The sequence below is a fragment of the Triturus cristatus genome, chromosome 8 (genome assembly GCF_964204655.1).
Source record: "Triturus cristatus chromosome 8, aTriCri1.1, whole genome shotgun sequence".
Lineage (NCBI taxonomy): Eukaryota > Metazoa > Chordata > Amphibia > Caudata > Salamandridae > Triturus > Triturus cristatus.
In genome coordinates this window covers 671,390,679-671,410,077 of record NC_140591.1, presented here as the reverse complement: position 1 = coordinate 671,410,077, position 19,399 = coordinate 671,390,679, and positions in this window count along the sequence as shown.

Sequence of the window (19,399 nt, the reverse complement as noted above, 5' to 3'; positions counted from 1 at the left end):
CAGGCTGAGACACCAAGGCGACCAAGTACCGAAATGAGACAAACTGCGTCATTGAGCCTAAGTGGGTTAATGAAAACAACAGCACCACAAAGGAAAGTAATCCAGCCTACCATTGAGAGCATGCTTAGGTTGAAAGGGCAGTTCCAACGCAACCACCCAACGGCACGGTTGTACAATGCGAAGCTGGCTAAAATGTTAGCGCTGGACCTTCTCCCTTTTTCATTTGTGGAAGGGGTGGGTTTCCTTGAATTTGTGTCAGCCATCTGCTCTCAATGGAAGGTTCCCAGCCGGTCCTATTTCTCAAGAATTGCTGTTCTGGCACTACATCATGATGTGCTGGAATTGGTTGGACAAGCTTTGTAGCAGAGTGCTGTTCACAATATCCACCTGACAACAGACATGTGGACCAGTTGCCAAGCCACAGATTACATGTGCATCACTGCACACTGGGCTCTTTTGTTGGGGTTAGAGATAAGCTATCTGAATGAGGTGCTGTTGACACAGCTGCGATTTTTAAAGGTACTCGGAAACATGCAACTGTCTCCATGTTCTCCATGGAGAAATCTCATATGGTTGTAAACATTTTGCAAGAGTTTTGCAGCATGGTTTTTGAATGGCTGCACCCAAGAGGGCTTAGTATTGGTTTTGTTGCCACAGACAATGGCAGTAATGAACTTAAGGCCATGGATCTTGGTTCCTATTTCAGGGTTCCGTGTTTGGCCCACTGCATAAACATTATAGTTCAAGACTTTCTGAAAAAAGAACCCATAGACAGCAACTTACTGGCCATCTGCCAAAGAATATGCAATCATTTCAGCCATTATTTTAAATCTCGGAAGCAGCTGAGGATCATTCAACGTGAATATAGGATGCCAGTCAAAGCACTCATGCAGGAGGTGGCAACACGTTGGAACTCAACGTATTACATGCTTGATCGTCTGTTTGAGCAGTACAGGCCACTCAATGAATATGTCTGGAAAAGAGAGGATGCTACTGTTAAAGGCATGAACCTTCAGATGGAGCCTAATTAAATCCCTGACTGAGATGTTTCGTCCTTTTGAAGTCTTCACACGTGAATTCAGCAAGGAGGACTGTACCCAAGCTATCCCATTATTGCAAATGCTAGAGCATCAGCTGAAGAAGGTGTCTGAATCATTCAAAGGTGCAGAGGACAAAAAGGAAGCCTATGACTTGGTGGAGAGCTTAGTCCGTCGCTTAGCTGAAAATACAAGGATAGAAAATAAAATGTTGTCACAAGAACATTACATTTGTGCCACAATTCTGGATCCATGTGCAAAATTTGGACTGAAGACATTCTTTGCTTTTTCAGAGATTGATGTTGCCCGCTACAAAACTTGTATAGCTGAGGCAGCGAGTAAGTTGGAAAACGAACGGCTGCTAATTAAAAGCCCGCAAGATCAACCCACAAGAAGTACTGCAGCAGGGCATGCAGCATCAAGTGCAACTTCGTCGGCTAAGGGCAGTGCGTTTGGATCACAACACTCACCATCACTATCGACAACAGCAACAATAACTTGATCATTAGGCCTAGTAGAATCGTTAGATGATTGGTATGTACAGTTAGGCATTAATAAGCACAGTGCTGATGCACAGAGAAAAGAGCCAGAAAGCTTACCAGCAGCACCCCTGAACATTGAGCGGATGGTCCAGGCCTATCTGGACGACCCAACAGAGGTGTACATTGCTCAAAACCCATTGCAGTATTGGTATAGGAAAAGATCTGAATGGCCACTGCTCAGCAGGCTGGCGATAAGCTATCTGGCTTGCCCTGTCACAAGTGTCTCTTCCGAACGTGTTTTCAGTGCTGCTGGTTCCATTGTAACAGTGAGAAGGACCAGTCTCTCGCCCAAAAACGTGGAGAGGTTAACAATGATCAAAATGAATCAGCAGTTCATACCACCGAATTACACAATACATGAAGCAATGGAGGAAGATGAGGACAGTGGCTCAGGTGACGGAAGTAGTGGGTCACATGATTACCTACTACTGGCTGAACCCCCAGAGTATGAGAATGAGCTATACTTCCCTGACAATTAGGCTTGCACTTACTGTCTTCCTCCCTTTTTTCCCCCTTTATTTGTGTGTCTGTTGTTCCGGTTACAAACGTGTGAATCACAACAAATCCATTACCACCGTCTTCTACTCTTCTTATTTAATATACAAGTTTCAGGTGTCTGCAATTTGACAGTACAGTCCTCCGAATCCAGCTCCTCCGCTCCATCATTCTGAATCTCCTGCCTAAATCCATTGCCCTCATGAATGATGATTGGATGATGGAAAATAGAAGAAAAAATAAAAACTTTCCTAGTCCCGCCAAAAGAAGTAGAGCATGAATCAGATGACTACTATAGCTATCCTCCTTTCACAGCCGAGAGAGACTGCCCATTAACTGAAAATGAGATGGAACAGGTAATGATTGATGCCATGCATTGGACACAGAGTCGCAGACTGAGTGATTTTGTTGTTGTTTGTTGTGCATGAAGTTATGTCTTTGTGCACTAATCATCTTTCTACAGTACACACTAAACATAACTCAAGGTGAATTTTCCCCTTCTTGCAAATAAGAAATTTGTACTTCTCCTGCAGCTTGATACATTGCTTTTAATTGAATACAGGAAGGGGACTCAATCTGCGCACTTAGTATGATTGACAACAGCACCATCCATGATGATGATGGCGAAAAAGACGGCCCGTTAACATAAGATGAGAAGGAACAGGTAATGACAATTAATGGCATGCATTGGACACCTGACTCTGAGCGATTGGTGTTTGTGTTTTCGTTGTTTGTTTGTTGTGCACGAAGTGAAGTCAAAGTGTACTAGTAGTCTTACTGTACACACTAAAGAGTGACTCAAGTCAATAATATTTCTACTCTTTTTGTGTAATAACAAAATTTTACTTCTACTGCAGGCCGATCTTCACAGTCAGTCAGTACAAGTATCGGAGATAATTGATGGAATAATGACAAGTCAGGAGGACGTTTCATGAGTGGTATAAAAGCCTAAAGGTAAACACATCAACAACAACCACAGCAGACGCAAATGTCTGTGTAGAAGTTGAGTCGAGTGTAGCGGTGGGATGACTGCGGTGCATTGATTTACTAACTTAAATTGTAAAATGCTATGTTTGGAATGGATATGTGCTTTGCCTTTGTCCAACTCTTTAAAAAAAAAAAAAGTACTCTAAACGTAGGATGTACTAAGCAATGTGCCGTCAGGCCTGTCACTGTGGGCCTGCTCTCTCCTGTTGTTGTTGAAGGTCAATGCTGGAAACAGACTAGAGTAGAGATGATGCATACATGCCGCCTCAGAAAGTGTTCTTGTTGCACTACACCATAACTTGTGCATTTGTTTCAACTTTGTTGCTCAATATCCCCTTTGTTTTTCCATCTACCTTGCCCTATACTTGGGAAAACATTACAATGCACACTTACCTTACCAATAAATCGAAAAAAATTTCCAGCTGGGCAGTGGTGAGTGGCGACACCCAAGATTCATGGACGAGAGGACCAAGAGGAATGCCGAGATGCAAATCCAGTCCACATTTTTGACCAGGATAACACAGTAACAGTATCAACTTTCATCATCTTTTAAATTATTTGATTCATTTTTTTGTCTACAATCTTTACAACAGTGTGTTCTTGTTGTTGTTATTATCATCATTAGGTTTGCTCTCTGTTTACGATTCATCCCTACCAATATTTAACATTTCTATTTGCTATCTGTAAAAGTTTTAAGGCCAGAACAACAGAACAAGTGTATGTAATCCGGGTCTCCTTATCTATCATCATCATGCATGTATTTTCTTTTTCTCCCTTAACATATGGATATGGTAGTCTTCAAAGATTGTCAGTTGTTTGTCCATGTGTACTGTTTTTCACTGTCAAACCTTTTCCCAAACCCCCTTCCCATCCATTCAACAAACCCTAACCCTCTTCCCCCGGGCTGTGTGACTTATTGTCGAGGTGTGACTAAATTAAATGTACACCAATACTTAATCACACGCTTGCTGGGGCAGATGTGGCAAAAGCAACAGTACTTCAATTTCAAGGCAGAGCGATGATCTTCTTCTGCTTGCCCACCCATGAGTAGTATATTTCAGAGGTGATTTTATGTAACAAAGGAACACATACCTCAGCATTAATTGCCGGCATTGATTGGATTTGTTGTCATTCCTCATACACAGCACTAACTGTTACGCTGTAGGCCTAGTCAAGTGACTCGACACAACTATAGTTTGTAACTCTGTCTAGTAGGCTATCCCAACACCATTATGTTTCATTGTAAAATATTTTAACATATTATTGTTGCTCGGCGAGTTTTGTACTGTACTGTACTGTACTTCATTCTACTACTCCTCAAACAGTCTCCCAAAGGTGACTTACTGTCTCATTTTCTTTTTTTGCAAATGCTGCTGCCCTGCTAGTGTCTACTACTACTACTACTATACTACCACCACCCCCCCAATCATGGCATGTTAGAAAAAGGAAACCATCTTCACCATGCAGCCATTGCTGTGCCTAAGTTAAACATCAAGCAAAGGTAAGAGAAGTTTGGGGGAGGCAGAATTAATAATGGACATGTTTTCAATGAATTCAATTTCACACACCCCTTTGAGTCCAGATAAAGAATGCATAGACTAGAGGGGAGACTGAAAGTACTAGTAGGACAAGTCAATCAGTGAGGGGTGTCGCATCTATCTGTTTGGGTCTTACACAGTCAGCCAAGTATTTAAATCAAACACTGGCTATGGGCGGGCCTGCACCAGCAAGGAAACAGTGTGATGTAAAACAGTAACCCCACCTACAAAACATTAACAACATTACATGTAACTTAGAAAAATAGATTTAATTGACCCTAACAAAAATAAACTAAAAACCCACAAAAGCTGACCCACCCCCCTCCCTAACCCCAACCAATGTCCATAAGAAAGCCCAGAAAATAGTCCAAAAACCCAACGCCCAATTCCCACCCACCCAAACAAGAATTAAAAAAGGGGCAGAAGACAGGGACTAAGGTGTGGGGTGGGATTGCAGGAGGACACGCATCCGCTCCTCTAGACGGGCGACGTGGCATCTGAGGGTGCAGCAGTTGCAGCCACAGTGGGGGGGGGGGGCACCAGAGATGGTATTGCGGTGGCAGCGGGCAGCCGCCAGACGGTGGCGTCGTACCGCTGGAGGGCGGTGGCTGGGGACCGGGGCACTGGAGGAGACTTGAAGTGCTGCTGCAGTCTCCTCCTCCTCCTCTGCCAAGACCACCAGCCGCCGATATTCCTGCTGGATTGCCTCCAGCTTCCGGCACCGTGCCATGGTGGCCAACTCCTTCCGATTGACTTTGGAAGTAGTTGCTGTGTATCAAAAAGAAAAAAACAAGACAATTGCAAAATATACTCTTAGAAAAACAGTAAGACAAGTTAATTATACACATAGTGACATGGTAGCACTATAAAGCACAGTACATAACATTTTAAATCTGCCCGTCCTTCCTTCCACCCGTCTTTCACTTTTTAGTTGAACACCAGGTGATCTGATCTGACTTTTAGTCTTCTCCATAAAACTTTCAAAGCGGAGTTGAAATCAGATAGATGAGGCCACTGGTTACTCAATACTCCCGCCCCTATGCCAATTAAAGGGTGTCTAGTTCACTCTTCAAACGTTCACAACAACTCTTATTTACTTAGGACATCAAAGTCCGCCCGCCATCCTCAAGCTAAAAAGGGCAGGGGTCCCGTGGGGACAATTAGGATGTGCCCGCCACAGTGGCGGGCGCATCCTGTTTTTTTTACATTCTGGTGGGCGGTGCCGAAAGCCATGCCAAAAATACATGTTGTGCTTTTCCAAGCACAACGTGACAGGCCCCACATGGAGCCTGCCATGTTGTGCTTTGAAAGGCAGGGGGGTACCATAGCATAGGTACCCTCCATGGTGGCATCCAAGCATACTCCGCATGCCTTTCCGTGGCGGCCGGCAATGCCACCACATAAAGGCATTCCAAAATGCAGATTATATGGCTGCGGTGTGTTCAGACACCGCCACCATATTGAACCCTTTTCTGCCCGGTCGACATGTGGGGGTCTGACTCTTTTCTACAGGGATGGCGGGAGGTTTGCCCCTGCGGGGTTGGCGGTGACTACCTCCGGCCCGGCGGGGGCAATCCGCCTGCCATCCTAATGGGGCCCTAAGTCTCAACAGTACAGTATACATACAGCACACCCTTGCAGTGAGTGTAGTGTCAACAATAGTTAAGGATTATGAATCTAACTTACCACCGCCCGCCACTGGTGCTGGCACTCCCCCTACCGCTCCATCGTCGGTATGGGCAACTGCCTCATCCTCTCCCTCCGCATCACCTTTGCTGGCCCCGACAATGGTGGTCGTGGTCATGGTCGGTAGTGCGCCTAGAAAACATTAACATTTATTAGGCGTCATATACACCTCCCCCTATTGGTCAGTAACAAGATTGAAAAATTAGTTAATAGTATATAACATACATCACTAGTACAAATCAGGTAGTAGTAGAGTAGACACTAATAGTTATACATGGTCCCCCCTAGGGTCATTCCATCCTTTGCTTAGTTAGCCCGAGCCATGCAACCATTTTACCTCTGTGTCTTTTATTTTTGCACATGTGATGTTACCTTGCAACTTGTTGTATAAGACACCTTTGAGCCCACATGACCTGCCTCACACTGCTACTGTCTACGCGCTACGTACAAGCGGTCAACAAAAACATTAACAAGCCACTTTTTTATGAAGTACTGGTGTACTGTTAGTCCATATTGCTTATCCATAAATGCTACACTTTTTGGCACGGCTGAGAAATGCTTGCAAGTTGCAATATACTAACATGAACCATTTCATTTACAGACGGAAGATTCCCTTCTACGAACCAGAGCTTTGCAGAGCTTATGATGCAACAACTACTAGTACTAGGTTCTTCTAAGGTAAGGGGTCCCTTCACTCAGAGATCTTCATTTATAAATTTATGCAAACTAAATTCCTAGGGGATGGTGGTGCTGCCTTCCACCACTGTTCAGTTATCATGATTTAATTCCCAACTGTAAGTAAGTGTAACAATGTTTATTGTTTTAATATTATTGATTTTCCTGTTGGTGCTGCATTATATAATAGAACAATGTACAGAGCTTCTCAATTCAAAATAAAAATGTTGAACTTACATAGACTTGGTGGTATTTGGTGTGGACTTACACGAGTGAGCAAATTAAAGGAAGGGTGTGCATGTGCATTGCTTCCATGACTGAGAGGTTGGGTGTGTTATCTTCTGGGTTGTCTACTTGTTGGGTATCTTGGGTTGAGGGTTTGGAGACCTAATAGTTATGACAAGACACTACTATAGTTGGGCAGGGGATTGTGGTGGGTTCTGAATTCTCTGATTGAGGTATGTGAGGAAGGTCCCAACCTACCATCACCAACATCCTATTTTCTTGTGCAAAGGTATGTATGTGTAAAATCCCTACAACAGTAGTAGTATGTCCTATAGGCTATCATATCAAAATAGTAATAAATCTGGTTGGGCATTTGTTGGTGTGAATTGTCAAAGCCTCAAGATTAACAAAGACCCAAGATCAATAAGATGAGAAGTAGTACAAGAGGACGACCCAAAGGACTGGACTCAATGGCTAGAGCTACTGGTGAATCTGAGTTTTATTTACAACCTTTCAAATAAAGAGTGGCCAACTGGGCAAGCTTAGCTACTACAGTACAGACAGATTGATAGTAGTAGTAGTACAGAGAGTCATCATAGCAGAGGCAGGGATAACAAGATTTTTGAAAGCATACAGATCGAAGGATAATTGTTGGTAAAAAATAGCATTGTGAAACTGAAACAATAGATTGTGAAAAATATGGTGCAGTAAAAGTTATGGAATAAGAATTATTATTAAAAACAAGAAGACTTACTAGGGCCAGCAGAGGAGCCCTCGTTAGTGTCCTTCTGGTGGTGTTGTTCTCCCGCCGACTGCCCACTCCCTGTCTGCCTGCCACTGGGTGCTGATGAACAGGAAAGATATAAGAAAGAGACAAACATTGATGGATGGTGTCAAACAAATAAAATATTTTTAAAGAATGGTCAAAAAACACTTATGTAAACAACAATTGCAATAACTAAATTGACCGATCTCATCTGGTCAACAAGTAGTATCGGGGGATTCGCGGATCGACTACTTAAGTTACTATTTATCAACAGTGATCTAGTCTTCTATTATGATTCCAGAATACTAAGTTACAACTAAGCCTAAGTACGATGTACCACCCGACCAAGCCCACCTATTCCAGGCGTGCCAATTGTACATTAAGTATGCATTTCCACTTCTTTTAGTCCTCAACAATGCATATGGTCAAATGGAGGACACATGACTAAATTTTTTTGTATACACCAAATTTTGGGTTGATTGATTGATGCTGATGTTCTGCTAGTGCTAAGCCAATTACTACCACTCATTGAACAAACTAGAAAAGGTTCTAATAAAGACTGGCGTACTAACAGCACGTGAGGTAACTGAGGGGGCATCACGCATACCACTAAAAAATTACAAACTCATAAAAAGTACCTAAACCTAAGTATCAATCCGCCCCTATCTCTTAGTGACAGGACAAAGTAAGTACTAGAGTCACTATAGCATTACGTAACTTAATTTCTCTAAAATAAACTCTTACAGAATCACGCTAAGCGAGCACAAACGCAAGGTTGCAAACAAGTAAGATTAGTAGTAGCGCAGAGGAGCACCTGTGTCATAACAATCACAGAAGACTTTTAAACGTAATTAACCTGGAATGTAAGCAGCAACATTCTAGCTGGTTGGAAGAAAAAAAAAGATATTCGCAATATATAACACAGAGCAGAAGAACAGACACAAAGTAGTCATAATTAAATAGTTACTCACCAGGACCCAGGACCTCCACTCCTAGCAGGTCCAGCAGGTCCTGCTCACGGTCCAGGATGTCAGACCACCAGTGCGTCAACTGCGCCTGGGTGCGCCGGACCCCAGAGCAGTGCAACACTGCCCGGCGCACCTTCCCCCACTGCTGTCGACGCTCCCGGAGGCCGTACCCAGACCCAGGCCTGCCATATGCTGCCAGGGTTAAGGGGAGGTGGCGCTGCACAAAGAAAATGAGTGCAGCCAACTCCACCTCCCCAAATAAAGCCCGTGCCTGCACCATTTGTGGGCACCGCCTTCCACAAGGAAGGCAGTCACGGCTCTGGCTGCAGCGAGCCCTACCCTTTGACATGGTTCTGGGGATGAGAGACGGGGCGGGAAAGAAGAGGTAATAAAATTAAATAAGTAAGTAAAGGAAATAAATAGCAGGCCATAGAAAGAGTGAAACGTAGCTAAAAAACAAAAAAAAGTAGACAAAATCCAAAAATATAGAAGCAGGAAAATAGTTAGAGAAATAATAAATAAAAAAGATTTTAAAAAAGTGGCTTCAAACAAAGGATTGGAAAGATGTAGGGAGGATTGAAAATCAGGCCCCAGAACCATGCAATAGAGTGAAAAACAAGATGGCCGCGCCCATTGCGACCACATGCGCAGGTTCGCACGATATTTTCTCCCCGAGCACGCAAAAAGCAACGCGAACAAGTAAAAGCGTTCGTGAAATATGTACCACGAACGGGCACGAGCATGCATTGCGCGATCCGGAACAGGAAGTAAGCATCGCGGGCGGGCGGTACAAGTGAAAACAAGATGGGCGCGCCCGTGAGCAACCGCATGGGTAAGTTGGCGAGCCACGGTCACGCAAAAAATACCGTGAATAGGCACGAAAAAAACTTCCGCATCTTCGCGATAGTTCCGGCGTGTTTGCGGAGATTTTCAACATTTTCGTGATAGTTTGCGAAAGTGAATTTTGCAAATTCCGCCCACCCCTAGTGTCGTCTGAGTATGACACAATGTTGAGTCCGTAGGTTCTGACAATGGGGGCGAGTGGAGCCATGTAAACGTTGAAGAGCGTAGAGCTGAGGGAGGACCCCTGGGGGACTCCACAGGTGGTAAGTGTAGGGTCCAAGAGGAAAGGAGGGAGTCTGACCCACTGCGTTCTGCCAGAGAGGAAGGAGCAGATTCAGTCAAGGGCCTTGTCTTGGATACCTGCATCGTGGAGTCTGCGTATTAGGGTGTGGTGAGAGACTGTGTCGAACGCCACTGAGAGGTTGAGGAGGATGAGAGCTACTGTTTCTCCTTTGTCCAGTAAGGTGCGGATGCCGTCTGTTGCGGCGAGGAGGGCGGTTTCTGAAGCCAGATTGGGAGAAGTCGAGGATGTTGTGCTGTTCGATGAATGTGGCGAGTTGGGTGTTGATGGCTTTCTCAATTACTTTAGCTGGGAACAGGAGCAGGGAGATGGGTCTGTAGTTTTTGAGGTCGATGGGGTCCGGCGAGGGTTTCTTCAGGAGGGGGTTGATCTCAGCGTGTTTCCAGTCGTCGGGGAACGAGGCGGTTGCCAGGGAGCGGTTGATGGTGTGGCAGAGCATGGGTGCAATGGTGTCGGCGGCTCTGTTGAAAATGTGGTGGGGGCAGGGGTCCGTGGTGGCCCCGGAGTGGATTGACTTCATCGTCTTCAGTGGTGAGGGCTTTCCAGTTGTTGATCGCTGGCTTCAGGGTGTCAGGGGTGGTTGGTGAGGGTTCAGTGTGTTGGTTGTGTTCGTCGAAGTTGTCGTAGATGCTCTTGATTTTGTGGTGAAAAAGGTGCTGAGTTTGTCACAGAGGTCTTGTGAGGGAGGGATGTCGGTGGACTCGCTGGTGGGTTGGGCAAACTCCTTGATGATGTTGAAGAGTTCTTTGCTGTTGTGTGCATGAGTGGAGATTCTGTCTTCAATCACTTTTTTCCTTGTTTTTCTGATGAGTTGGTGGTGGGCATTGGTGGCAGCTCTGAAGTTGTTGTGGGCTTCTGTGGATTTGGTGTTCTGCCAGGCCTTTTTGACGTGGTGGCACGTGCGTCTGGACTCTTGAAGTTCGGTGGTGAACCATCTAGCTTTCTTGGCGTGAGTGTTGTTGTTTTTCTTGAGGGGGGCTATGGTGTTGGCGCTGGCGGAGATCCATCTGTGCAGGGTTCGGGCTGCGGTGTTTGCGTTGTCATTTTCCACGATGGTTGGGGTAGAGTTGCTGAGTGATGAGGTTAGGTGGTCGTCAGTGATTCTTGTCCAGTTTCTTCGTAGGAGTAGGTGCTGGTGTCTGTGGATGGTGGGTGTTCTGAAGGTGAAGTGGACACATCGATGGTCAGTCCATGGGAGTTCGGTGGTGTGGCATATGGTGATGGGGTTTCCTGTTGTGAAGAGGGGGTTGAGGGTGTGTCCTGCTGAGTGTGTGGGTTCAGTCACGATCTGGCAGAGTCCAATGTTGTGGAGGTTGTCCAGGAGGGATGTGGTGCTAGGGTCCAATTGGTAGTCGAGGTGGAAGTTGAGGTCTCCCAGCAGGGATTATTTTTATTTTTCCCTATTCTTTACCATGCAGAGATCCCAGCCCTGACTGTACAGTACCCCTGTAGTAATTTACAGGAAAGTAATATATATATACATATATATATATATTTTAAAAATACATTTTTTAACTTTTATGTTAAATATTACTGAAAAATGATTGTATATGCTTTTTAAATGTAGATCAAAATAAAAAAATGCCACAGCACTATCACATTAATTTTGAATTAAAACTTTAAATAATGGAAATAATTCAAATTACAGTTATACTTCTGATGCTTGAATTAACAAATAAAAATCCAATTAACAAAGCAACATAATTTTAATTTGCATTAATAATTATTAAAATAATGTGTAGAATTCATGAAATTTAACTTTGTTATTTTTAAATACAATTTATTTTTGCACTGTTCATATATATCATTTAAATTAAAAATGTGCTGTTGTAATATTGTATAATTAAATAATACATATGTACTATTTTTATATATTTTTAATAATTTACATTGATATACATTGTTAACAATTTCAAATAATTTAATTGAATTCAGCAATATTTCCTATGGTGTTTTATTTTAAGTCCCTGCCTTTATTATTATCTATTAAAGGAGTTTGCAGTACCAGTTGTTGGCCATGTGTATTGCTGGGCTTACTATCAATTTGAATTTTTGTATTTTTTTGTAGTAACTCATACTCGGAGTTTGTGAATACCAAAAAGTAGTAAACATACACAAAAGTCAAAACTTACTTAAATTACTCACAAACTTACTTTGTGAATCAGGCCCAATATTTACGCAGTTTATCTACAGATTGTCATCTTGTTAGATTCTCATTAGCATCTGAATAACAGCGCCAAAGACCAAAGGTAAATTTACCTAAACATTTACCTTTACCAAGCCAACCCCGCAAATTTAGCAGGCTGAAAACAGGTTTTTTATGTAAAACAAACAAAAGGAAAAAAATATTTTTGCGGACTCCTTTTTGCAGGATCTTGTAGCAGCAGAGACAAGAAACATCATGTGCATATTCAGCTGTCTGCATAGGAATATGAGAACATCTGAATCTGTCTCAATGCCATGGCTTCTAGTGCAGGCACATTGTGTTTGATAGGTGGTCTAGTGCCAGATGTGCGACCATTTTTTGCAGTCGTAAACGGGAAAGTAGCCCGTTTTAAGACCGCAAAAAAGGGTCTTGGTATTTACAAACGCTATTTTGTGAGTCGGTGATAAAAATAGTGTTTGCAACTCACAATTAGGAAGGGGCGTGCCAAGGGCATTCCTTCCTAATAGCCAGTCAGAATGGTATGTACCCTTGTTTTGCGAACGCATTTGCAGTTTCAAAACACTCACAGTTTACCACCTACTTCAAGTTGATGGTAAGCCACTCGCAAACAGGAAGGGGACACCAGGGGACCCCTTCCTCTTTGTGAATGGATGAGAAAATATTTTTTAGTAACAGCCAGTGGTCCTATTGACCACTGCTTACTCTTAAAAATGAAACAGAAACATTTCATTTTTCTTTTTTCAACACATCCTGCTTTGCCGCTTTATTGAAAAAGCAGTCACAGACATGGTGGTCTGATGACCCCAGCAGGCCATCATGCCTTGCGAGTGCTGGCCATTCCCAATGGGTTGCAAATTGCGACCTGACTCCTGAAAAATTGATGAGGCTGGTCATTTGCAAGCCCATTAGGAATCACAAACAGTGTCTGAGACACTGCTGTATGTTGCATTTTGCAAGTGACAAATTGCGAGTCGCAAAATGTCGCAATTTGTGACTCGCAAAATGGAATGGTCCTACATCTGACCCATAGTTCTTTATTAGAAGTATATAATCTTCACAGGCAGCAATTGTGAATAGGAGTAGTGATGTGTGGGTTGGTAGTATGATGAAGCTTGTCGTAGGTGCTACGTATGATTCTCTAGGGTAGATATCAAAAGGATAGGAACCAAATAAAATGCAGTATTCTTGGTAGTGGACAGCATTCTGATTTCTAATTATTAATTTTTCATGAAATAGCTAATATATTTTGAATGTTTTAAGCTGTGTTACAATGAAAAACATGACATTGCCTTTAAATACCTCCATTTACCTTTTCAATAAATACAGTAGGAGAGAATTAATTTCAAAATTGTGTAGAATTTTTGCTTTCCAGTTTGTGAAATAAGATTTATATTGAAAAGGATATCTTTTGGTAACAGTTTTGTTGTGGTGATTTAATGATCTGACTGCATTAGAATATAACAATGACCTTTCAGTTAATTAGTCAGTAAAGAGGGCCCACTCAGATGGAAAATATAAGCCTTAATTCTACCATAGGTTATACACTGTAATCTTAACTACCACGCAACAACATCCAGAGACCTTCTAAAATGGAAAGTGAAACACTCCACTCCACATTTCAGGCAAGATTTTTCCATTAAAGATTTACGCTCATTCAATTCAACTATATAATTAGCAAAGTTAATGCTGGTGTTTTGTAGTGAAAAACAGCAAGTGATTATAGCCTTAAAAAGTCACCAATGACAAAAGCGCAGATGCCATATCATGAGGCACATTCAATATTTCTTCAAAAATGTAATTTCAAAGGATGTGTAGTTTACGCTTGTAATAGTCAAAAGTCGTAAAAAAAATCATACAGGTGTTGATTTACTCACATGTAAGTTTAACTTTGTGAATAGCCCCTACCATTTCTGCAAGTTATGCAGCAAATTATGTGAAAAATGAAGCAAACAATCCATCCGTACCATCTCATAATTCCTGCACCCATGACTATGGTCCATGGTTTTATCAACCTGAAATATAAAAAATCTAAACAGTCCAATAGTACCCATAGATAATTTACTGCACCTTGAAAAGCATAATGTCAACAATCTCTCAGTTCTACAGACAGATTATGCTTTTTTACAATGCTTTTTTGTAAGACTCTCCCTTAACTGCTACATAATTATTGATCTCATTATTTTATCCCAGAAAACCAATCAATATATTTTATGTGGTTTGTAAAACAGACATTTCTTTGGAAAAAACAAAAAAAACATATATGGTCCAATTCACAAAGGTGAACTTAGACTTGAGTCTAAGTTTACAACTTTCGGTATTCACAAAGGGCATTTATGAGTAGTATCTTTATGTCCGCACTCCGGGCAGAATCTCCGCACTCATGGCAGAATCTCCACACTTGGGAATTCTGCTTTCAGTCTGACACACCTGTGGCAGTGCCCACCATCCCCCTGCTCCAGCTGAAACTCCTCACCCCAACGCCAATCCCAGCTCTGCTGCAAACATAAACGCAGAGCTGACACAAACAAGCACTTTCAGACCTTTTAATATATTGCTTAATGTGTTTGGGTTGCCATGCAACAGGACAATTTGTGGAGGTGGCGGAGGAGGAGAGTAGAGAGGATTTTTAGACAATGGATAAACTTATTTGGGATGTCCTGCCAAGATACAGTTTCACAACAATTGTCATTTTGGAGATGATTTATGAGTGGGAGCAGAATCTTGACTTCATGATTTGCCACTTCCACACCATTCCAGCCAATGTCAAGATCCTATCAGCTCTCCGGATTTTTGCCATGGGGTCATTCCAGAGGCTCTGCGGTGACCTTGTGGGTATCTTTCAGGCAACCCAGTCCAGATATGTGCATTAGATACTGATCTGCATTAATAGGAGAGTAGATCTCCACATACAATGCCCCATACACTGGCCAGGGGGCAAAAAGTAGCTAGGGATTTCCACCAAATTTCCCATGTCCCATGTGTGCTTGGTGCAATTGATTGCACCCATGTGGCTCTTTAGCTACCTCATAAGTAAAAGCTAAGAAGCACTTGTTTCCTAGACCCAATCAACACAGCTTAAAGGAATATATCCAAATAATAAACAAGCCTTTAGCTACCTCGCCACATTGTGCACATCTTCTGCAACAGACACAGCTGGCATTCTATCAATGTGCAAGGTGTCTGTGAGGCCAGTGGTAGCTTCGTTGATGGGCAAGCAGTGTTCCCAGGCAGTACCCATGACAGCTATGTATTCCAAAAGTCGCCTCTTGCCCAGCGGATGCGCAGAGGGAGATTTTGGTAACATGTTGCTACTGGGTAAATACCAAGCACCATACAAGTCTGATATATACAAATGTTTTTCCATTAGGCACAGGGAGATTAAGTGATTTACGCCAGTGTTTAATTTGAGCAGGTGATTTCCGGTGCTCGCCTCCAGCACTTAATTGTCAACACCGGCACTTATGACAGTCTGCCACATGGTGACAATGTCTGTCTAATTTAGAATTAAGCAAAATAACTGCCATTTATTGATTCAATATACATTAACAAGGACTAAAACCTGCCCCCCAAGCAATCCTAATAACGTTGGGGTGCCTGGAGTTGTCTAAATTGTCTTCTTTGTAGGAAAGTGATGGTTTGTAGTTGTGTTGGTACAGTCATTGGCAGCGCTGGCAGGGGTAACAGGTGGTGCAAGCTGAAGTGGCCTTTTGTCGAGGCCCCTGGCACTTATTTATTTTACAAATTAGGCACTGATTTGCCCAGAATCACAGGATGTTGAGCTGCTCCGAGATTCAAGATTTGTTTTCCAAGTCTAAAGTTGGCAGCTCCAGCCATTACGCCACATCTCCTCTCTAAACAAATTACATATGTTTATATTTGTGCATGTGAAATAAAAGAGTAAATGCAAGTGCTCATGTGTTCTTTTTATTTGTGGAGAAAATACGGGTCCCATATAAATATTCTTTTTTCCTAATTCCCCACTGTTTTTGGTGAGTTTTCTTACTTATCCTTCTTCTGGAGGAACTTACTAATGACCGTGGCCAAAGGGTAGCAAGAAGTTGAAAACTTAAAAGTCATACCTGTTTTGTTAGCCCTCTCATCACCCATGCCTACTGCTGATGAAATGTAATCACAGCAAGGTTTAGATCATTGAATGGGTCTTGAAGTTGTGGTGTAACAATCGAGGGGATGCCCCCAAAAACATACCAAAATCTGGCAGAGGTGGGCTGACTATAGGGTTATCATATTGGAACCTGATCATTTCCAGGACTCCTGTATTGAAGAAGAGATTCGAACCTATGGAAATGTTGAAAGTAGACAAAGGGAGCAAATTTGAACTCTCATTCATGGACAGTTCTGGATTTGGCTAGTGGGGGATGGGCAGGGTAATATGGAGGTTTCTGTGCAAGTTTTATGTTATTGTTTATGATCATTTTGTATACTTTAATTTTCAAATGTAAATCGGCCCATTGGCTGGGATATTTCAACAAAAACTAAAAATATGTGTTACGAAAAATAAAATCCTGGTGTGAATAAATTGTTTCATAAGTTATTATTACAAACATTTTTAAAAGTCTATTCTCATACGTAAAGTAAATGTACATTGCTTTTTGAATTGGAACCAATATTTTCCTTCTTAGCTGGGGTGCTAGGAGTTTCCTTTCTTCAATGCTTGTACAAAAGTAAGTTTGCCCACGGGACAATAAAAAAAAAAATTCATTCTTTTGATGCAAATCTTGGGACCAAATTTCTTAGCTTTTAAGATTTTATTAAATTTGCCTACACCCCATTCTCCTAGGAGTGAGATAAAACAGAACACAGAAAAAGCCAATTTCAAGTAGTTGAAGTCTTTCAACTTTCTTCCATTGAGTTTTTAAAAATGGCAGAGGTATCTGATTACATCACACCTCCTATCTCTCTTTGTTCCTCTCTTTTTCCACATCATATGTTTCTGTCACCAAAACGATAATAGCAGATCAATTGAGAACTGAAAACGTCCTTTGTACCAGTGGGCTGAATAAAAAACTATTCCACCACGCAGGGGACTTTGCACCAATCTGATACTTAGTGGCAGAGTAAATATAACAAACACAAGGAGATGATGGACGGAGCACTGAAACTTTTTAGACAATCATCCCCAATCACAGATCTGGGTTGAATCCATCATCATTCTTTAGCTCACTTTGCCACCTCAGTTCAGACCGAGTTATATGCAAATCAGACCCTGTGCCTCATAGGAAGAGTCCAGCCCGAACTGCCAAGCCAGATCTTCCTTGGGACGGAAACAAGTATCTTGGGACCGGTTTCAGGGTAACACCCCTCATCAGCCAGGCTAGCTTGAATCCAGTGCCAAAGTGAGCAAGAGACCCATGTCAGGGCAGGTTCAAGACTGATTTGCATGTGGCTGGGTTCAAGCTGGAATGGAATGGGGAGCAAAAAAAATATGGATTTAGGGCCAGATCTCTGTACTGGGGTGAATGTATGACATTGTTCTGCATTCTGTCCATTAATTGTTCTTTTTGAAGAGTAAATATAGGACACAGACAATCTCAGTAAAATATCTTTACAAAGTCAAAATGAATGTGTTCAGTGACCGGATTCCAACAAGACAAAGCACCTGTATTTTGTTTATTCATGGCAGTGCCTATATAAATGTCATACATTCTGAGTTTCTTTAAAAAAAAAAACCACGTTTTCCTTCTGATATATTCCAAATCAGTACTCAGAAGTTTGTGCTTCACTCAATTAAAGTCGTTCCGCACATCAAGGTTGTAACTGCTGTCAAGTTCTATACAATTATATACTAGAATAAAGTGTTTCTGATAGTATGAAAGTTTTTGTCTAAAAAGTATTTGTGCAAAGGGATATAGGTTCACAACACAGCCCAACACAGGTAAAAGGCAGGAGATGGGGATGAAAATTAGAACTGACTCCTGCACTATTTATAAACGGTATGCGGGTTGCTTTTTCTGAAAAAAGAAACCTGACATCGCAGGTCTCAAATCCCAGGCCTACCATGTGCTATCAGTTGGTTCTGATCTAAGAAATTTTAAATTATTTGACGCAGGGTACATGTGGCTGGTGAATATGTTGGAATCTTTGAGGATGGAACTTCACATCTTCCTAAAGGGAAGAAATACTTTGAAACGATGGCAGGTCAGTCTGCACTTGTCCAGGGAAACCCTCCCAGCCAAGCCCAGATTGACCTAGGTTGCACCCTCTGTGGTGTGCACCAGCCCTGCTTTCACTCTTCTCAAATCCATTCAAACAGCTGACATTGTTATGACTTTCATGTAGCCCAATTACACAGCCGAAAGTTGCACTTTAACTCCCAAAATGACCTTCCCTAGGGAAATGATTCCACATGTTTTCAGTCACTTTGTGAAGCATTCCTTTTTCCGACACTCTGCCAGGAAATACCTGTTATACTGTAATCTATCTCCCACCCACCATCTCTGACCCCCATCTAAAATAGAAACAGGGGCTTATTTACAAAGAATTAGCGCACCGCGGTGCCGCAAGCCATTTGGCTGCGCCGCTTTGCATTAATTCCGAAGCCCAGGGATTGCTCATATCTGCAAGGATATGACAGATTCCTTTGCTCTCCACTGCGCTGGCGCACAATTAGCTGCCATGCACCGATGCATGCACCCTTGCACCATGTGCAAGGGTGCATGCATCACGGCGATCATTGTTTATGTGCAGGAAGGTGTTCCTTGATGCACATAAACAATCTGAAATGGCGTTTTTCAACTTCTGTGTGTGCTGCACACATAGAACTTGCAAAACGTCATTTTTTTTTTTATTTCTTTTTTATTATAATCTTGAAGAAAAAGGCACAAATCATTTAAACAACGTACATAGACGTTACATTGCAACATTTTACATTCTGACAGCATTGGTACATCGTCTAACACACCGTAACAGTGAATAACAGCGACCCACAATTGAGTCCCCCATCCCAGCCTAAACTTCGTCCTCAGTACCCTCGTCCTCCTGTATTTCTGGCGGCGTACATATGCATCCCCGGAAACAAAACGTCATTTTTTAATGATTGTTTATGTTCAGGGAGGGATACCTTCCGGTACATAAACAATCATAAGAGGTGACCTCAATGAATATGTGCTGCAGAATGCAGCACACATAGAAAGAGGAAAAAAAACAAGGAG